Source organism: Sorex fumeus, unplaced genomic scaffold (assembly GCF_029834395.1).
Source record: "Sorex fumeus unplaced genomic scaffold, SorFum_2.1 ptg000171l, whole genome shotgun sequence".
Taxonomy (NCBI): Eukaryota; Metazoa; Chordata; class Mammalia; order Eulipotyphla; family Soricidae; genus Sorex; species Sorex fumeus.
In genome coordinates this window covers 7,880,031-7,902,727 of record NW_026606228.1, presented here as the reverse complement: position 1 = coordinate 7,902,727, position 22,697 = coordinate 7,880,031, and the positions used below count along the sequence as shown (strand labels likewise).

General features: G+C 44.0%; 1 pseudogene; it reads left to right on the top strand.

Moving 5' to 3' along the window:
* The first annotated feature begins 7,619 nt into the window (after nucleotides 1-7,619).
* LOC130017039 (glucose-dependent insulinotropic receptor-like) lies at nucleotides 7,620-11,300 on the top strand (annotated as a pseudogene).
* Nucleotides 11,301-22,697: the final 11,397 nt, after the last annotated feature.

Here is a 22,697-nt window from a genome sequence, read left to right as displayed (position 1 = left end):
GGTCACCTTGTTTCCCAAGTTTTTCCTTCCTTCCTTCCTTCCTTCCTTCCTTCCTTCCTTCCTTCCTTCCTTCTTTCCTCCTTTTGGGGTCACAACTAGTGATGCTTAGCAGTTATTCCCAGCTCTGCACTCAGAAATTACTCCTGGCATTGCTTGGCAGACCGTATGGGATGCAAGAGATCAAACCCTGGTCCGTTGCATGCAAGGCCAATGGCCACCTCACTGTACTATTGTTCCAGCCCTGAGATAAGTATCTTTAACATTTTTCTATTCTTCATTAAAAATTGAAAACTTCTTCAAATTTCTACCCAATTTTATGTGTTATCCTTTCTTTCTTATGATAGCGCAATTTGTTATTGTCTAAAACAGTGAAATATAAACAATTTAGTGATCTTCAGAGGTCCATGAACATTGAACTAGTCATCTCTACACACAAAGTAGTTGGTCAGATTCACCATTTGGAACATGCTATATGCTGCCTCTGAAGCTATGAGTCTTTGATGAGTTTTGTTTGTATTCACATATTGAGTTGTTATATCCATGAACTAACTTTGTGCTTATTCTTTGTAAGTTTGCCATGGCATACCAGGTTTTAACAATTATGAGCTGAGAACGAAGAACTAGTATGAAAGCATTGAATATCTTAAGCAATCTGGTCTAACTACTCAGATAACATGTTCTGTATTTTGGTTATCTGAGTTTATTACCAGATGTTCAACTTACATCTTGGGCAGATAGGCCTAACCTATGGAGAAAAGTTTGTGGAGAAGTGTTATTGTCTTACAGTCAGATATTCCATCACTATCAGGATTCTTAAGTCCACTAAGAGTTGTGGGTGTGTAAGTGCTAAACTTTTAATGTTTATCATATAACATAATTGATCTATCTAAAATCTTAGAAGCTTTCATCAGGATTTTCCACAAAATACATGTGTCATCGTTACCCATATTTAATACCTTAACTATCAAAGAATATATATTTTTATCCCAAAAGGCAAGGCTGATTACAGTAAAGTTTATATCTCTTGTCCCTGAAGTGTTATTGGTATGATATTATTTAATTGGTAAGCTAGTGTGATAAATCAAGAGGTAATTGTTTGATATTTGGAGCCTGTAAATAATGGCATAATAGAAAGTAAGAAAATAATATAGTTCCAGGAGAAGACTGCAAGAGTATGTGACTTTCTACCACAATGGTATTACAACTATTGCTGATGGCTTCTGATTAGAATTAGTAATGAATACATTTGTCAGGTCAATAAATGAGTATCATGTATCTGTGGCCAAACTATTATTTCCTATCAAATATAAGAAACCTGAGTTCACTGTATCACTGTCATCCTGTTGTTCATCAATTTCCTCGAGCAGGCACAGTAACGTCTCCTTCTTCCTAGTCCTGAGATTTTGAAAAGTGCCACATTTGAGGCTCTTTCAGGGTCATCGACCACCGTCCAGATCACATGGCTGCTTCTCCCGAAAGGGAGCATAAGATGAGGCCCCCCATAACCATTCCACCGGACTCCGCACCAGGCTGTCTCACACAGGGGGCTCCAGAGGGGGTTGGGTGAGAGCCCTCCCCACCCCAAGGGACCCAGCTCCGGCAGCCAAATCCTCCACAACCTAACCACGCCATGCTCAAGGCCGCGCCTCATGCATGAGTGAAGTCCTACAGAACACCCAGGCATTGCGGAACTCTGTGACCTTAGACTCTGGGCTCAACAAAACCAGGATCTCCACAGATCCTCTGCCCACTTTCGCCAATCTGTCAAGGCAGGGGTTACACCCATATGCTACCTCCTGGCGGTGCTAGATAATCTGGTCTTCGGCCACCATACAGATCACATGGTTGCTTCTCCCTAATGGGAGTATTACATGAGACCCCCATAACCATGCCACCTGACTCACGCTAGGCTGTTTCACATGGGTGTGCCAGAGCGGGGTGGATGAGAGCCCTCCCTGACCCAAGGGACCCATATCCGGCAGCCAAAAACCTCCACAGCCCAACTGCCACAATGCTCAAGGCCACTCCCCATGCATTCTGGCCTAGCCTCACATACGAATGAACATATTCCTGGGCACATCATGAAACACTCCATACCTATTCTCCACAATTACCACACCACATTGATGGGGTTCAGATGGTAGGCAACAAATCATGCTCGAGGCCCTCCCGTTGATCGTCGATTTGCTCGAGCGGGCCCAGTAACGTTTCCATTGGAGACTTTGTTGTTACTGTGTCTGGCATATCGAATACTCTCGGTAGCTTGCCGGGCTCTCTGAGAGGGGCGGAGGAATCGAACTCGGGTCGGCCATGTTGGCCGCTTGTAAGGCGAACGCCCTACCCGCTGTGCTATCGCTCCAGCCCTAAAAAGTAAAGGCCCTCCCGTTGATCATCGATTTGCTCAAGCGGGCCCAGTAACGTCTCCATTGGAGACTTTGTTGTTACTGTGTTTGGCATATCGAATACGTCACGGGGAGCTTGCCAGGCTCTGCCGTGTGGGCGAGATACTCTCAGTAGCTTGCCGGGCTCTCCGAGAGGGGCGGAGGAATCGAACTCGGGTTGGCCATGTTGGCTGTGTGCAAGGCAAACGTCCTACCGCTGTGCCATCGCTCCAGCCCAAATCATAGAGGGAAATTATATATATGCATATATACATATTTTTAGATATATATACCAAAGCTCACATCACTCAAACTTTAAAAACATGTTAGTGATATCCTATAGAATGTCTTAATGGCTCCTGCCAAAATAGAACAATCTTCACACTGTTTCCTATATGAACACTTTGTTGTAAGCATGTTTGTAGAATAACATTGGTTTGTCCTTTCTCCCTTGCCACAGGGAGTTTAGGTTTATCAGGTTACACTCATCACAGTGCTCCTGAGTCACTCCCATTCCTCTGTGTTTATCTGTAAACTCTTCTCTGTGCTCTCCTACACAACCGCTAATCACCTTTCCCCCTAATCAGATTCTGTTAACTTGTAAGGTCAGATCCTTCTAAGGACGCTGAACTTGTAAGTTAAATATTGCTTTTCCCGATCCTTTGCATAGTTTACTTTTAAGCAATGTCCTTTTTGTATGGACACAGGAAGACATTTAATATTATGCTTTTGTAACTTGGGAGTTAATTGACTCCAAATAGTCTTCACTCCCGGACATCTGCTTTCTCGAGTTAAGCCTCAGTTGCCCTTAATTCCTAGCACCCTAAAATCATGGTCCGGACGAGGGACTGAACGGACCCAGCGCAAGCTGTGAGTTACCCTGGCATTAGGGGAGAATTTATCATTTAGCTTTTACTGGCTTTAGAAACACTGTGCAATTCTTGGCTGATAATTATTCCCTTGCATCTCTTCAACCTCTTGCTTCCACGGACACATCCCATCAAACAACAAAGCAACCCACTCTAATCTCCTGTTTCTCTTATAATGATCTTTGTAATTACAAAACTGAGCCCACCTGGAAAGTCCAGGCAACTCTCTCCAACACAAGAATCTTAATCACATCTGCAAAGTTCCTTTTGCCAACATAATTACAGGTTCCAGGGATTAGAACATGTATACTTTTGTTTTATTGTGGTTTTCGTTTGGGTCACACCTGACGGTACACAGGACTTACTTGAATCTCTGTGCTCAGAAATCACTTGCAAGGGTCTTAGAGACGATTTGGGGTGCTGGGGAACAAAACCCAGTGGGCCACAAGGAAGGTAAGTGCGCTTCCCACTGCACTATGTCTTCAGATCCTGGACATGTGTATATGTGGGATACTTCCATTCAACTTATTATCGCCAAGCTTCTGCTATGTTGACAGCAAAAAATTCACTGGACAAAAAGTGACAACGAGGGGCTGGAGCAATAGCACAGTGGGTGGGGCGTTTGCCTTGCACGCGGCCAGCCCGGGTTCGAATCCCAGCATCCCATATGGTTCCCTGAGCATCACCAGGAGTAATTCCTTAGTGCAGAGGCAGGAGTAACCCCTGATCATGGACGGCTGTGACCCAAAAAGAAAAAAAAAGTGACAACGAGGGGATATGGTGCCGCCAGCAGGTCATTCTGTACCTGTGAGGCAAGTGCATCAGCAGCCTGATGGCGCCTTCAGACTTCCAGATACCCCAAAATTGCTGCTTTGCCTTTGGCCAGACCCCAAAAACTTGGGGCAACGTTTACCAAGAAAGTAAACGGCCAAAAAAAAAAAAAAAGAAAGAAAGTAAACGGCCAAAAGTTAGGTATGTAGGAAACACACCAAAAACCACCTCCGGTTCAGCTATATAATTGGAGGTATGACCTCTCTGGTTCCTGATTGAACTGCTTAATGGCCATGATCCCAGAGACTCAGAAACAAATCTCAAAACCCAGCGGTTTTTAGCAGAAATGCGTCTGGTCCCTGCAGCAGGTTACCAGTGCTGGGCCAACCTAGGCGGGAATAGGTTTCGTGCCTTAGCCAGTTCCCCCTGGCAGCCCAGTGGCCGCCATCCTCCAGAGGCCACTGGACACTCAGGTTTGGGCCCCCAGTGACGAGACACGCAGGGCCTCATGGGATGGGGGTAGAGCCAGTCCTGTCCTCCCCACCCCAACGAGACCCCAAGTCATCACCCACGAATGGCCTCTCTGGATCCTGATCAAGGTGCTTAACGGCCATGATCCCAGAGACTCAGAAACAAATCTCGAAACCCAGTGACTTTTGGCAAAAATACGTCTGGACCCACAGTAGGTTACTGTCGCCGGGCCACCCCAGGGGGGTAAAAGGTGTTGTCACTCCTCCTGTTTCCCCTTGGTGGCTCGGTGGCCATCATCCTCCAGAGGCCATTGGACAGCCAGGCTTGGGCCCGCAGTGACAAAACTTGTTGGGCCTCACAGGATGGGGATGGAGCTGGTCCTGTCCTCCCCGTCCCAATGAGACCCCAAGTCATTACCCACGAATGGCCTCTCTGGATCCTGATCAAGGTGCTTAACGGCCATGATCCCAGAGACTCAGAAACAAATCTCGAAACCCAGTGACTTTTGGCAAAAATACGTCTGGACCCACAGTAGGTTACTGTCGCCGGGCCACCCCAGGGGGGTAAAAGGTGTTGTCACTCCTCCTGTTTCCCCTTGGTGGCTCGGTGGCCATCATCCTCCAGAGGCCATTGGACAGCCAGGCTTGGGCCCGCAGTGACAAAACTTGTTGGGCCTCACAGGATGGGGATGGAGCTGGTCCTGTCCTCCCCGTCCCAATGAGACCCCAAGTCATTACCCACGAATGGCCTCTCTGGATCCTGATCAAGGTGCTTAACGGCCATGATCCCAGAGACTCAGAAACAAATCTCGAAACCCAGTGGCTTTTGGCAAAAATACGTCTGGACCCACAGTACGTTACTCTCGCCAGGCCACCCCAGGGGGGAAAGGGTGTTGTCCCTTTGCCTGCTTCCCCCAGCAGCTCCGTGGCCATCATCCTCCAGAGGACATTGAACAGTCAGGTTTGGGCCTGCAGTGACAAGACATTTTGGGTCTCACGGGACAAACAAATCTCAGAATCCAGCAGGTTTTGGCAGAAATCCCTCCATATTTAAATGTTAAAATTTCGGAATTTCAAAATCGCGTGACCACAACTGCAGCCACGCGAGATCATATGTTCTTCATAACCAGCAATAGAAAACAAATTGTCTACTGTTGCCTTTTCAGCCGATCTGAGTGTTGGGGTAAAATCTCAATAATAATGGTGGGTCTGGTGTCAAAATATTGAATGTGATCAAAGTAGAGAGAGAGTAATGTGGAAATCATCTGCCCCACAGGTAGGGGGAGGGTATGGGATGGGAGTATATTGGGGTTGTTGGGGGTGGAGAATGGGCACTGGTGAAGGTACGGATGTTTCACTGTATGACCGAGACTTAGACCCGAAAGCTTTGTAACTTCTCTCATGGTGATTCGATAAATAAAATTATAAAAAATGAAAAAAGTAAGGTGAAGTTCATGCACAATTCAATCAGCTAATCAGTTGCTGAATAAATAGCAGTACTCCTACATAAAAAAATAAGTGACGAGATTATTTTTAGCACGGGCGAATTTGGGCCACACCCGGTGGTGTTCAGGGCTTTCTACTGGCTCTGCAATCATGGCTTATTCCTGGAAGGGCTCAGGGGACCATAAGTGCCATGAATCAAACCTGGGTTAGCCACTTGCAATGTAAGCACCCTATCTTCTGTACTATCACCCCAGAACCAATAATTGAATTCTATACAAACCTTTGCCATTCCTTTCTAGTTGGTTAACCTTAGATAACTCCTTTCATCTCTTCAAGAATCAGTTTCTTCACGTGGAATCTGTGTATAACAGAAACACCTAGCTCAGATGGTGTGACTTGAACCTCAAACGTTCTTTGTAAGACAGTAACCATCACAGAGCAGGTGTAAGGCTTTGATAAGTGTATAGGCTTTTCTCCCACTATACACCCTGAGCACAGCTTAGCCCTTTGGCCTACAAGAGGCTATGTGCCTGATGTCCTGTTTCGGAGCCTTAGATGGGAATGAATCCTTTGTTTTCAGAAAAACAGTGGAACCTTAAACACCTGAACCCTTGACTGTTTGAATGCTTGTAGGGAAAGAAGCTTTGGAACAGAGCCAGCTTTCTCTTATTTCTCTACAGTATCTGAGGGGGATAATGCCACCAGAATTCCAATTAGCCATCTGGTTCAAATTTGGATTCTGGCATCACAGCACCTAGCACTAAGCAGAATTATAATGGATCAGTGCAAGGCCCGTACACACTTGCCTCACCCAAATATTTGATCTTACACAAAAAGAGATATGAAAATATGATTAAGTTAAAACATCTTAAGACGGGGGATTTCATGGATTACACAGGAAGTCCCACTGAAATCACAGGGGTCCTTGAAAGAGGGAAACAAGAAACAGATTAAGATAACGGCATGAAATATGGAAGCAATAGTTATAGCAATGAACTAAGGAGTGCACACATTCTCTAAAATTAAACAAGCGTGCAAGGGGGCAGGGCAATAATAGAGGGTTAGGGCATTTGCCCAGCATGTGGCCAACCAGGTTTCATCCCCAGCACCCCAAATGGTCCCCCAAGCACCACTAGAGGTGATTCCTGAGTGCAGATCCATGTGTACACCCTGGGTATTTCCAGATTCGGCCCCCAAAGAAACAAAAATCAAACAAAGTACTTCCCCTTTAGACTTTCGAAGAAACTCTGCCCTACCAACACTTTGATTTTGCCCTAGAAGACTCACTTCAGACATCTGAGATGAAGAAGTCTAAGACAATGTGTTTTCATTGTTTTAAGCTACTATATCACAGCAGCAAAATTAAATGAATATAGTCATATCTCTGAGAGTGTGAGAGAGGAAAGGACAAATTTAATGTACATACATATTACCTAGATATCTTGTTCAAATGAAGACTGATTCAAGAGGTCTTGGGCAGGGCCTGAGCATTTGAATATCTACCAAGATCTCAGATAATACCAATGCTTCAGATCTGATCCATACTATGTTTAACTAGGAACTAGAAGACACTCAATTATACCCGTGTAACATTTCACAATTAATTCATAAAAGCTGGTTCAAATCCATCAGGAATCATTTTATCATCCCAATAACTGTGTGAAGTAGGTATGATTGTACCCATGACACACCTGAAGAAATCCAGTGAGGTATCCCATTTGTACAAAATCAGAAATCATGTTGGGCCAGCCCCCATGTTTTAACTACAGAGCACATGCTTTTGCCACTGGAAACAATGCCAAAATTTTGTTCTCACCTATAGCAGAATTATTATAGTGATTTGAGGAGCTTCCTTTGGGGTTTGGGGTATGGGCCACACCTGGCATTACTTCTCCTTGATTGTTGCTCAGCATTGTTTTCTAGTGGTGATTAGGGGACCATACAAGACTGGGCACTGAAGTCAGGGCTCTCAGATGCAAAGCAAGTATTCCAGACCTTTCTATACATAGCCTAAGGAATAGTTTTTAAACTTAAAGTTTTACTAAAGAGTTTTTTAAAATTATTTGTATGGGGAAACATGCAGTGTTGCTCGGGGCCAAATCCTGTCTCTGTGCTCAGGGATCACTGCTGACTTGGGGACAAAATTGGGTAGCAGGAGTAAAATGAGGTCAGCTGTGTGCAAGGCAAATGCCCTGCCCAAGCTACTATTGTTCCAGCCACAGGAGGATTTAAGAAAATAAATGTAGGGCGAATTCTTCTGTACATTTTTTGTCTAGAAATGCAAACATTCCTCACTGCAATCATGACTCAAGTTAGAAATACTTGTGTCCCTGTGTCTATACTTCTATACCAAGACATAGCCACACTGGTGCAGAGTTTATACTCTGGTGCAGAGCTTATACTCAGTCTTCTTGGACGAAACAGAAATTACCATGTGTGCTTTTATTTATTTATTTATTGTTTCTTATTTGGGGGCCACATACGGCAGTGCTCAGATTGACTACTGGGGATGCCAAGGATTGAACCCAGGTGGGCTGTGTGCAAGGTAAATGCACGACCCACTGAACTATCATGATGCCCCTCATGTGCCCTTTTCACAGAAGGCTATCTGAGGTTTCAGCTCATCTGAGGAGTCAATGCAGCCTTCCCATTAGATTGCCACTAAAGTACTGGATCTGGTTTGGTATCTGCCTATTTTGCCTCGGTCCACTAAGCCAGCATCTGAACTGATTCTCTAGAACATACTCAATATGCCACCAACTATCCAAGTTGTTAAAATGTCACTCTCACCACCTCCCTGTGAAGCATTTAAAACTAGCTACAAAGGTCACACGTAACACTAACAATTCCAGAAGCTCTTGTATGACTGAAATATCAATAGTTTGGGGATATCACGGAGTGGTTCCAATGCACACAAAGGGGTAAAGAACCCCTGCAACAAAAGCAGTGATTTTCTTTTATTGTTTGGAGGGGATGATTTGGGCCACATTCAGTGATGATCAGGGCTTACTCTTGGCTCTTCACTTAGTTACTACTCCTAACAGGTCTCTGGGGGAGGCATTTAGGGTGCTGGGTCAGCTGCATGCAAGGCCCTATTCACTGTACTCTCTCTCCATCCCCAAAAGCATTAATTTTCATATTCCAGTCGTACAGCCAGCAGCATTCTACCACCTCAGAATTGTCAGAGATGCAGGTTCTTGGGCCCATCCCAGGCTGAATGGATCTGAAGCTCTTGGAGTGGGACCCAAGAATATGGGTTCTAACAAAGCCTCCATGTGACTCTGATACTTTTGATTCTGAGGATGGGCTTGTCAAAAAGCCATCTAAGTCTAGATCTAGGTACAGAATTAAACCCAGTGTCTTGCACCTAAAATGGGCCTCCTGCTGCATGTACCAAATAACAACTGCTGTCAAGTTGATGACTAGAAGACCAACTTTCCACTTTATAGCCCCTTTGAGTCTTTGTAAGAGGCACATCTGCCAATGGCCCCCTCAGACTGTCAAAACATCCTGGAATAGAATATTTATCTTGCGCCCTGTGCCTTGCTCTCCACTCCCTCACTTAAAACACTAAAGTTTCCCATTTGTGCTCTCACGGGAACTTCTAACAGCTAATTTCCTAAATAAGCTTCTAACAGCTCTTTTCCCCACACCTCTCTTGATGGTATCCAAGATGAGAGTAGCTGGCAAAAGGTTAGTTCTAATGTACGCAATCTAAAATAGGAGTGACCTTATGCCACTGCCATTCAAAGCAGAGTCCAGCTCACCCACCCCAGCACCACCACCCTCTGGCAGAACCCTAACAAGTCTTTTCCCTGTGAAATGAAAAATTTCCCAAGTCAACACTAGAGCACGCCTCACCTCCGCATTTCCTGCTCTAGAGATACACAGGATCAAAAGAAGAAAGGCTGGGTGTCACTACTCATGAGCAGAGACATCCAACATGGTTTCAAAGACCGTTTCAATGAACTCAAAAATTCACAACAGGGGCTGGAGCAATACACAGCGAGTAGGGCGTTTGCCTTGCACGCAGCTGACCCGGGTTTGATTCCCAGCATCCTATATGGTTCCCTGAGCACTGCCAGGGGTAATTCCTGAGTGCAGAGCCAGGAGTAATCCATGTGCATCGCCAGGTGTGACCCCCCCCCAAAAAAGAAAAAAAAACCTTTACAACAGACAGCAGCCACACACAGAGAAAGGGCTCTATTCTAAACTGAATGCAGATATTAGGAGGCCTACCCTTCTGAATCTCTAACACACTGTTTCGATGAATGAGAAAAAGAACCACATACCCTTGAAATGAGGACCTAGGAACAAAACTTAAGAAAGAGCTTAACACCCACATTCTCTTTCCTTAAAGTATCCTGGACCCTGAAATAACTTGCTTGCCCCATCAACTGATTATGATCACCTTGCTTCCCTGAAAGCAACCATAATAGTAACTGAGAATAAGTTACTAAGTAATTGCTTAATTAATCTGAAATTAGTTTTTCAGCTAGTACTTCAGCAGGGGTTGGGTGGAGAGTGGAAACTTGTTATCAAACTCTGAAGACAAAATGCTCATATCAGCTCAGCAGCCCCAACCGGCCCACACAGAAGACCTTCTGCAGCCTTCTGATGGCAATTATCACTTCCTTGGCAACTGCCTCTGTCCTTACAGTCATGCTGATTGCTTTTGACAGGTACCTTGCCATCAAGCAGCCCCTCCTCTACTTCCAGATCATGAATGGGTTTGTGGCTGGGGCCTGCATTGCCGGGCTGTGGTTGTTCTCTTATCTGATTGGTTTCCTCCCATTTGTAGTCCCTGTATTCCAGCAAACCACCTACCAAGGACACTGCAGCTTCTTCCCTGTGTTTCATCTTGTCTATGTACTGACCCTCTTCTGTGCTGGCTTCTTCCCAGCCCTGCTCATCTTTGTCTTCCTCGACTGTGACATGCGCAAGGTTGCCTCTGTGCACAGTCAACAGATCCAAAAGATGGATCACGCAGGAGTCATGGCTGGAGCTTACAGGCCCTCATGAACTCCCAAGGAATTCAAGGCCATCTGCACTGTGACTATTCTCATTGGAAGCTTCATTCTGTCCTGGACTCCATTCCTAATCACGGCATTGTGCAAGTGGCCTGCCAGGAGTGCCACCTCTACATAGTGTTGGAATGGTACTTGTGGCTTCTCGGTGTGGGCAACTCTCTATTCAACCTACTGTTCTTTGTCTAATGGCAGAAGGAGGCGTGGCAGCAGCTTTACCAGATGACTGTAGGAATCTAGAAGGGGCTTGCCTCACTGCTTCTCTTCCTCACAGCCAGGGATTGTGGCCCAGAGGGATCCAGAGGAAGCTCCTGTCATATTGCCACCATCTCCTAGCTTCATGGCTGAGAAATACGGTAAGTGCAGACAGTTTCAAAGAAAATCTCCCTCCCTTGCCTGCCCTCCTAGCCCCACTCTATACCAGATCATATGGAGCTAGTGCAATAAGAACACTTATTTCAGGCTATTAACCCCAACCAACCCCATTGTTTGTTTCACCAGGAAATGAGGTAAGATGCTGACTTTGTCCATTAATCATTTTTTCCATTTGAAAATTTCTGTCTCTCTCTTTCTCTGTCCCTGTCCTTATTATGCAATGGGTCTGATTCTCCTATACTGGTAGAAGGGTAGCATGGTGCTCCCATTGTTCATCAATTTGCTCAAGCCGTCCCAGTGACTGGGTCTATAGTGCTATACTCACTTAAAGTACTATTTCTCAACTAGGGGCCATATGGCCTCCTGTTGAACTCCTCTCTTTAGGTCGATGATCACTTCCTTTTAGAATGGTGAGATTCTGGTGGTATATCCACAATACAGCTTGCGGAGGATCCTGATGTATTGGGTTTGAACGCCCTGTTTGTCTAGGGCTTCGATGACTGCTTCAATCTAACAGAATCAAAGGCCTTCTTTAAATCAATGAACGTTATACAGTGGCATCTTGAACACCCGCGAAACCTCACTGGGTTGGTCATCATGTGGATATGGTCAATCGTGCTGAATCCTTTTCGGAACCCGACTTGCTCGCATGGTTGTTTTTTGTCTAGTGTTCTGTCTCTTCTTTTCTGGATGACTCAAGTGAACAACTTGTAGACGATGGACAACAGGCAGATCGGGCGATAGTTGCCGATGTCTTGGATGTCTCCCTTCTTGTACAACAGAATGGTCCTTCTGGTTTTCCATTGGGATGGAACCTTGCATTCAGACAGGTAGCATGTGAAGAGCCGAGCCACTGTATTGACGAGTACTGGTGGCAGGTTCTTCAGGTGTTCGGGTCTGACCTTGTCTGGACCGGGTGCTGTGCGCTTTTTTACTGATGAAATTGTGTGTCGGATTTCAGAAGGGGAACGTTGGGAACAACATATCCATCCTGCGGAATTTGGTATGTGGGCAGGTGGACATGACTATTGAAGAGACCCAAGTAGAAGTCGTGGATAATTACCTTTTTAAAATCATTTTCTGATGGGGTTAAATGTTTTCTTCTTGTGGAGTTCAGCCAGTGCCTTGTATATCCTTGATATCAACCCTTTATCAGATGGGTATTGGGTGAATATCCTTTCCCATTGTGTATATTGTCTTTGTATTCTGGTCACTGTTTCCCTAGAGGTAGAGAAGCTTCTTATTTTAAGATAGTCCCATTTGTTTATAAATTGATCATTTCTGGGGGGCCACACCCATCCATGCTCAGGGCTACCTCCTAGCTTTGTGCTCAGGAATCATAACTGGAGTTGCAAGGCAAGCACCTTACTCGATATACTATCTCTCTAACCCTGAAAATGATCACATTTTAAAAAAATTATTGATTTATATTTTGTGCTTTACAATACTATTAATAGTGGTTTCTAATGCACATATTATCAATACGACACCCAACACCAGTGTAGCTCCTCAAGGATCTTAACACTCCTCCCTTTCAACTCCTACCCCCCAACAACTCAATTGTGTAGATGAATTTTTTTTATTCTTCCCATATTTTATTTTTTATTAAAATTTTTTAATAGTGAGACATCATGAGGTACAATTGCAGACTTACACATTTTTGTGCTTCGGTTTCAATTATACAATGATCAAATACCCATCCCTCCACCAGTGCCCATTTCCTACCACCATGGATCCCGGTATCCCTCCCACCCCTCATCCCCCCCATCCCACCTTGTCTCTGTGGCAGGGCATTCCCCTCTGTTCTCTCTCTCCTTTTGGGTGTTGTGGTTTGCAAAAGAGACATTGAGTGGCAATTTTCTTTGGTCTATAGTCTACTTTCAGCATGCTTCTCTTATCCTGGGAGGATCCTTCCAACACCTTTATTTGGTGTTCTCCTCTTTATCTGAGCTCCCTTTTGCCCTAGTATGTGTGGTTGGCCTCCAGGTCATGGAGTAAAATTCCTGGTACTAATTTCGGCCATTCTTGGGTGTTAGTTTCCTATTTTGTTACTTTATGTTCCCCAGATGAATGCAATCTTTCTATGTCTATCCCTTTCTTTCTGAGTCATTTCGCTTAACATGATACTTTCCATGTAGTACCACTTGTATGTAAATTTCATGACTTCATCTTTTCTAACAGCTACATAGTACTCCATTGTGTAAATATACCAAAGTTTCTTTAACCAGTCATCTGTTCTCGGGCACTCAGACTTTTTCCAGATTCTGGCTATTGTGAAGAGTGCTGCAATAAACAGACAATTACAGATGTCACTTCAGCTATACTTATTTGCCTCTCTGGGATATATTCCCAGGAGTGGTATTGCTGGGTCAAATGGGAGCTCAATTTCTAATTTTTTGAGAATCATCCATACTGTTTTCCAAAAGGGCTGAACCAGTCGTCATTCCCACCAACAGTGAAGGAGTTTCCCTTTCTCACCACATCCGCGACAGCACCGGTTGCTTTTGTTCTTTTGGATATGGGCCAGTCTCTGTGGTGTGAAGTGATATCTCATTGTGGTTTTGATCTGCATCTCCCTGATGATTAATGATGTGGAACATTTTCTCATGTGTCTTTTAGCCATTCGGATTTCTTCTTTGTCAAAGTTTCTATTCATTTCATCTCCCCATTTTTGATGGGGTTGAATGCTTTCTTTTTGTGGAGTTGAACCAGTACTTTTTATATCCTTGAAATTAACCCCTTATCAGATGTGTAGTTGGCGAATATCCTTTCCCATTCTATAGACTGTCTTTGTATTTTGGTCACTGTTTCTTTTGAGGTGCAGAAGCTTCTTAGTTTAAGATAATCCCATTTGTCTATCTCTGTTTTCACTTGCTTGGCCAGCGGTGTGACATCTTTGAAGACACGATTAGCTTCTCTGTCATGAAGGGTTTTGCCAACATTTTCCTCAATGTATCTTATAGATTCCGGTCTGATGTTGAGGTCTTTAATCCACTTAGATCTTACTTTTGTACATGGAGTTAGGCAGAGATCTGAGCCCATTTTTTTGCATGTAGCCGTCCAGTTTTGCCAGCATAATTTGTTAAAGAGGCTTTCCCTGCTCCACTTCACTTTTCTTGCCCCCTTATCAAAGATTAGATGCTCGTATGTTTGGGGGGAGACGTCAGTATATTCAACCCAGTTCCATAGGTCTGCAGCTCTGCCTTTGTTCCAGTACCATGCTGTTTTAATTACTACTGCCTTGTAGTAGAGTTTGAAGTTAGGGAGGTTGATTCCTCCCATTTTCTTTTCCCCAAGAATTGCTTTAGCTATTCGTGGGGGCTTATTGTTCCATATAAATTTCAGGAGTGTTTGCTCCAATTCTTTGAAGAATGTCATGGGTATCCTAATAGGGATTGCGTTGAATTTATACAGTGCTTTGGGAAGTATTGCCATTTTGACAATGTTAATTCTCCCGATCCATGAACAGGGGATATTTTTCCATTTCCTCGTATCCTCTTTTATTTCCTGAAGTAGAGTTTTGTAGTTTTCTTTGTACAGGTACTTCACTTCCTTGGTTAAGGTGATTCCTAGGTACTTGATTTTCTGGGGCACAATTGTGAATGGGATTGTTTTCTTCATGTCACTTTCTTCTCTTTCACTATTTGCATACAGGAAAGCCATGGACTTTTGGGTACTGATTTTATAGCCTGCAACTTTACTATACAAGCCTATTGTTTCTAGAAGTTTCTTGGTAGAGGTTTTAGGATTTTCTAAGTATACCATCATATCATCTGCGAAATAGTGAGAGCTTCATTTCTTCCTTTCCTACCTGGATGCCCCTAATATCTTTTTCTTGCCTAATCGCTATTGCAAGTACTTCCAGTACTATATTGAACAGCAGTGGAGAGAGTGGACATCCTTGTCTCGTCCCTGATCTTAGAGGGAAGGCTCTCAGTTTTTCGCCATTGAGGACGATGCTTGCTGTAGGCTTGTGGTAGATGACTTTAACTATATTGAGAAAAGTCCCCTCTATCCCCATTTTGGCTAGGGTTTTCATCATAAAGGGGTGCTGGATCTTGTCAAATGCTTTCTCTGGATCTATTGATATGATCATATGATTTTTATCTTTTCTTTTGTTGATATGGTGGATTATGTTGATTGATTTCCGAGTGTTAAACCAGCCTTGCATCCCCGGGATGAATCCTACTTGGTCATGGTGTATGATCTTTTTGATGAGTAGTTGAATTCTATTTGCTAGTATTTTGTTGAGAATCTTCGCATCCGTGTTCATCACGGATATCGGCCTGTAGTTTTCTTTTCTCGTTTTGTCTTTGTTTCCTTTTGGTATTAGAGAGATATGGGTTTCATAGAAACTGTTTGGGAGAGTTTCCATTTTTTCAATTTCCTGAAAGAGCTTGAGAAGAACTGGCAGCAGGTCTTCTTTAAATGTTTGGAAAAATGTTTGGAAAAATTCTGGGCCCGGGCTTTTGTTTTTGGGAAGACTTTTGATTGCAGTTTCTATTTCGTTGATGTTAATAGGTCTATTCAGATACTCCAGGTCTTCTTGATTCAGCTTTGGGAGGTTATAGGAGTCCAGGAATTTGTCCATTTCTCCTAGGTTCTCTTGTTTCGTGGCATACAGACTTTCAACGTAGTCTCTGATGATCTTTTGGATTTCTTTGGTTTCTGTTGTGATATCCCCCTTCTCATTTCTGATTTGGTTTATTAGGGTTCTCTCTCTGTTTCTTTGTGAGTGTTGCTAGTGGTTTATCTATCTTGTTTATTTTCTCGAAGAACCAGCTCTTGGTTTCATTGATCTTTCGGATTGTTTCTTTGGTTTCCATGTCATTGATTTCTGCTCTAAGTTTTATGATCTCTTTCCATCTGCCTGATTTAGGCTCTTTCTGTTGATCCTTTTCTAAGGACTTGAGCTGTGAGGTCAAGTTGCTTATGTGCACCGTTTCTACAGACCTAAGATATACTTGCAGAGCTATAAATTTTCCCCTTAATACAGCTTTCGCTGCATCCCATGGGTTCTGGTAGCTCGTGTCTTCATTCTCATTTGTTTCCAAGTATCTTTTGATTTCGTCCTTGACTTTGTTCCTGTCCCACTCGTTGTTCAGCATCGAGTTGTTTAATTTCCAGGTGTTTGATTTGGTTCTCCGTGTCTGTGTGTGATTCACTTCTATCCTCAGTGCATCATGGTCTGAAAAGATGGCTGAGACTATTTCTATCTTCCTGATTCTGTTGAGGTATATTTTGTGTCCTAGCACATGGTCTATTTTGGAAAATGTTCCGTGTGCACTGGAGAAGAATGTGTATTCTTTCTTTTTGGGGTGTAAAGCCCTGTATAGGTCTATAAGCCCTCTCTCTTCTATTTCTTCTTTCAAAGTCAATGATTCCTTGCTGGGTTTTGGTCTTGTTGATCTGTCCAGAGTTGATAGGGCAATGTTGAAGTCTCCAAGTACTATTGTGTTGCTTGCAATGTCCTCCTGAAAATCTGTTAGCAGTTGTTTTAAATATTTAGCTGTTCCCTCATTAGGTGTTTATACATTTAAGAGTGTGAATTCTTCCTGTTGTACGTATCCCTTGATGAAGAGAAAATGGTCTTCACTGTCCCTTCTAGTCTTTTTCAAGGTGAAATTAATGTTGTCGGATACTAGTATGGCCACCCCAGCTTTTTTGCAGGAGCTGTTTGCTTGCAGGATTGTTTTCCATCCTTTGACTTTGAGTCTGTGTTTGCTCTGGGTGTTGAGTTGAGTTTCTTGTAGGCAGCAGAATGTTGGGTTCTGTCTCTGTATCCATTTTGCCACTCTGTGTCTCTTAAATGGTGAATTGAGACCGTTGACATTGAGAGAGAGTATGGTTATGGGGTTTTGTGTCATGTTTCTGTGCGAGTGTGTTGTAGTTTTAGGGTTTGTCTTGTCTTATAATAGCCCCTTTAGTCCTTGTTTTAGGTTTGGTTTTGAGTCTATGAAGTTCCTGAGCTGCTGTTTACCTAGAAAATAGTGTAGTGTTCCTTCAATTTTGAGTGAGAGTTTAGCTGGATAGAGTATTCTTGGTGAAGCATTCATTTCAATGAGTTTTTTTACTATATCTCGCCACTGCCTTCGGGCTTGTAGGGTTTCCTCTGATAGGTCTGCTGTGAATCTCAGGGGTGCTCCTTTGTATGTGACATCCTTTTTTGCCCTTGCTGCTTGCAGTATTGTGTCTCTATCGGCAGCATCAATCATTCTAACTATAATATGTCTTGGAGTATTTCTGTTGGGGTCTCTTTTAGCTGGCACCCTTCGGGCTTCTTGAATCTGAATGGCTGTATTGTGGAGCTCTGGGAATTTTTCGGCGATAATTTGTTTAAGCATGGTTTATTCCTTGGGATTGTTTCCCTGAGCTTCTGGTAGTCCAATGATTCTAATGTTGTTTCTTCTGGAATCATCTCGTAGGACTCTGATTCTCTGTAGAGCTATTTTGAGGTCCTTTTCCACTGTTTGTTGTTGCGTGTTGACTTGGTGCAGCTGATCTTCCAGGTCACTGATTCTTTTCTCAGCTGTGGTCATTCTATTTTTGAGGGCAGTGAGCGAGGTTTTGACTTCATCTATGGAATCTGTGATGCGTGCCATTTTTGTGCCAAGCTTTCCAATTTTGGCTCTCATTTCTTGCTGTATTTTGTCAATTGTGCGATCGATTGTTTCTTTCATGTCCTCTTTCAATTTAGCGGATATCTGTGTGACTGTTTCATCGAGTTGATTGAACATCTTAATGACTTCATATCTGAATTCCTTGTCAGAGAGGTCCTTAAGGTGGCTAGCACCTAGTGAGGCTTTTGGACATTTTTCCTTGTGGTCTCCCTGTGGTGGGGATTTGCGTTGTTTCTTCATGTTGTTGTGTAGGTGTAGGGGTAAGATTTCTTGATTTGAGTGAACTACCTGCGGCCCCGTAAGCGCTGGCCTGCAGAAAATTAGGCCACGCCCACTTTTAAAAGCCACGCCCACCTTTAAAGTGGCCACACCCCCACGGTTACCTGGTGTTTGTCCAGGAAGAAAAGACTGGGTGGGGAGAAGAGACCAGCTCGGCTTGGGCGGCGGAAAGGGAGAGGCAGAGGGGCTCAGATCAGCTTTTCCTCCCAGCGTCCGGGGGATGCCTCCGGACACTTGCACGGTGGAATCCCCTAGATGAATATTTTTGAAGTAATTATTTAAATATAAAGTAATACACCAAAGGACTAAAAGTGAAAACACATGGCCAACTTGCAATTAAAAATGCAAATTAGAGTAGCCTGAAGATAACAAAATATACCTTGCAGAGGAAAAAAATACAGCCCAGTGTTGTCAGAATGTAAGAAATAATTAGACATAGCTTCATAGTGCTAATGGTTCCACATACTTGGTCTTTCAGAAAAGCAATTTAATAAGACAAGTTAGTGGTTCTATCAACCTGTTATTTTTGCATATTCTCTTCCATTTTGGTGATTGTGGTCTAAGGAAATCATTAAAAAGGCAAAATTTAAAAGGACAATAAAATATTGACATGATTATTAAACATGATTTTTTATGTAGGAGTACTGTTATTTATTCAGCCACTGATTACCTGATTGAATTGGGCATGAACTCCACCTTACTTTTTTTCATAATTTTATTCATATTTTTTTCTTCTTGTATTTATTTATTGAATCACTGTGGGAAAAGTTACTAAGTTTTCAGTTTCAAGTCTCGGTAATACAATGATCAAACACCTCTCCCTTCACCAGTACTCATTTTTCACCACCAAGAACCCCAATATACGCCCCCTCCCACCCCTCCCAATGCTTGTGAGGCAGATGATTTCCACTTAACTCTTCTCTACATTGATCACATTCATTATTTCTACAAAGGATACACCATCATTGTTTAGAATTCCCCCCCCCCCCAACAATCAGAATTGCTGAAAAGGTGTTGTGAAATACTTTGTCTTCTATAGCTGGTTATGAGAATCATATAATGTCACGTGGCCGCAATGGCCTCAGGATTTTGGATTTCTGCAAAGAGCCAGATAATTATGAGATTGGTTTCTGTGCATCTGGTGTTATGGCTGTGCTAGAGAGCCGCTCGTGGGGGGCAACTCGTGACCTCGGTAGGGCATGAAGGACGAGCAGTACTGTCCTCCTTCTCATGAGACTGCAGTTGCCCGGTCACTGCTGGCTCATACCTGGCTTTCCAATAAGCTCTGAGGCAGCGGTCACCTTGCTGCTGTGGGGGAGGGAGGGAGGCAGAAGGGAGCAACACCCTTTACCTCCCGGGGAGGCATGGTGCCACAGTTTAACGCATGGTCCATTAACTTTTCTGCCGCAAGCTGCCAGGCTCTGGATTGCGTCCTTTTGCCTCTGGAGCCATGACCGTGCCAGAGAGTCACTCTTGGGGGGCAACTCATGACCTCAGTAGGGCATGAAGGATGAGCCAGTACCACGACCCTTCCCATGAGACTGTAGTTGCCCTGTCACTGCCAGCTCATACATGGCTTTCCAATAAGCTCTGAGGCAGCGGCCACCTTGCTGCCAGGGTAGAAAAAGGAGGAAGGGAGTAACACCCTTTCCCTCCCGGGGAGGCATGGCGCCGCAGTTTAATGCATCTTCCATTCACTTTTCTGCTGCAAGCTGCCAGGCTCTAGATTAAGTCTTTTTGCCTCTGGAGCCATGGCCATGCCGGAGAGCCACTTATGGGGGGCAACTCATGACCTCAGTAGGGCGTGAAGGATGAGCTGGTACTGCCCCCCTTCCCATGAGACTGCAGTTGCCCCATCACCACCGGCTCATACCTGGCTTTCCAAGCTCTGAGGCAGTGGCCACCTTGTATGTGGTCCAGATGCATTTCTCACAAAAGCCGCTGGATTTCGAGATTTGTTTCTGAGTCTCTGGGATTATGGCCATTAATTAGCTTGATCAGGAGCCAGAAAGGCCATTTGTAGGCGGCGACTAGGGGTCTCGCTGGGATTGGGAGGAAAGGGCTGATTCCACCCCGATCTGGTGAAGCCCCACATGTCTTGTCACTGCAGGCCCAAACCTGACTGTACAGTGGCCTCTGGAGGATGATGGTCACCGGGCCGTCAAGGGGAATAGACCAAGGCACAAAACCTATTCCCAACTGGAGTTGCCCAGCGCCAGTAACCTACTGTAGGAACAGGATGAGTTTCTGCCAAAAGCCTTTGGGTTCCGAGATTTGTTTCTGAGTATCTGGGATCATGGCCGTTAAGCAGTTTGATCAGAACCAGAGAGGCCATGCCTCCAATTATATAGCTGAGCCGGAGGTGGTTTGTGAGTGTGTCTCCCACATACCTACCTTTTGACCATTTACTTTCTTGGTAAACTTTGCCCCAAATTTTTGGGGTCTGGCCAAAAGCACAGTAGCAATTTTGGGGTATCTGAAAGCCTGGCGGTGCCATCAGGCTGCTAATGCACTTGCCTCACAGGTACAAATTGACCTGCTGATGGCATCATAACCCCTTAAACATGATTTAAAAAGTAAGCCAAGGGAGGGTTGGAGAGATAGCAGGGGTGATAGGGCATTTTCCTTGCATGCAGCTATCCTGAGTTTGATCCTTGGCATTTCATATGCTCCACCAAGAACAGAGCCAGGAATAACCTCTGAGCACTGGTGGGTATGGCCCTAAAACCAAAGTACGCCAAGTGAGCCTTTTTACAAATTAAAATATTACAACTATATGGTAAATTAACTGCATATTTAACAAAAGATACAAATAGGGGGCCACAACTATCTGTACTCAGGGCTTGCTCCTAGCTTTGTGCTGAGGAATCACTCCTGGAAGTGCAAGGCAAGCACCTCACTCAATGTACTATCTCTCTAATCCTGAAACTGATCACATTTTAATTGACTAATACCGCATGGTATACTTATAACAATACAAAGAAACTTGAGAGTCAAACTAATAATCATGAAGGATTCTTTTGGTGTTAACTAGTTAACACCTTTCTCATTGAAAAGTATCATCAGGAGGCTAGAGCTATAGTACAGCAGGTAAGGCATTTCCGTTGCATGCGGCCAACCCACGTTTGAAACCCACCATCCCATAGGGTCCCTTGAGAACCACCAGGAGTAATCTTGAGTGCAGACCCGTGAGTAAACCCTGTGCATCCTAGCTGTGACTCAAAAAGCAAAATAAAATAAATAAATAAATAAATAAATAAAAGCATCATCAGAGTCATTACTAACATCTCTTCAAAAGCCAATTCTAGGGAAAGAAAGATGGCGGCCACATGGGAACCTGCTGGAGAGCAGGTCTGAGCTGGGGGTGGGGGAGCGATGGGTACCTCATGGGATGGGGGGCACTCCGGCCCGTCCTTCACGCCCGACTGAGGTCACCAGTTGTCCCCCACGAGCGGCTCTCCGGCACGGCCACGGCCCCAGAAGCACAAGGACTTAATACAGAAATCCAGCAGCTTGGAGCAGAAAAGCGAATGGACTATGCATTAATCCGCGCCATCTTGCCTGCCCGGAGGGGAAAGGGTGTTGCTCCCTTCCGCCTTCTCCTCTCTGGAAAGAAAGATGGCGGCCACATGGGAGCCTGTGCATCCTAGCTGTGACTCAAAAAGCAAAATAAATAAATAAATAAATAAAAGCATGATCAGAGTCATTACTAACATCTCTTCAAAAGCCAATTCTAGGAAGCACAGAGACCAATCTCTTATTTATCTGACTCTCAGTAGAAATACTTGCAGGGTTAATAAATAAAATAGCAGAAATTCAAAACCACGCGGCCGCAATAGCGGCCGCGCGACATCATTCAATTCTTGAACCCAGCTGTAGAAAGCAGATCATTTCACAATGCTTTTTCAGCATGGCTGAGTTTGGGGGGGGGGGGGTAAAGTCTAAATAATAATGGTGCAACTTTTATCAAAACAATGAAGCTAGTCAAAGTAGACAGAGTGTTAACTAGAATTCATCTACCCCACAGACATTGGGGAGGGGTTAGGGGGTGGGCGTTTATTGGGGTTCTTCGTGGTGAAAAATAAGTATTGGTAAAGGGAATTGTGATTGATATTTGCATGACTGAGACCTAAACTTGAAAGCTTTGTAATTTTTCCCACAGCGATTCAATAAATAAATAAATAATTTTTTTTAAAAAGCCAATTCTAACACTAACCCAAGGGGAATGGGATGGGATGGTATTATCTGTTTCTCACAAGCATGAGAGCAAAGCATTAGTTGAGACTGAATGGTTTCTTTAAAGAAGCTACATGTCTTCAATCACTCCCAATGTTCTGTTCTCCATTCTAAATGGAAAACACAACATTTTGACTCATGTTCATTATAGACTGAAAAGTAATGCAATATTGTGGGGGTTTGGGTTTTGTTATTGTTTTTACAGACCATACCCGGTTGTCCT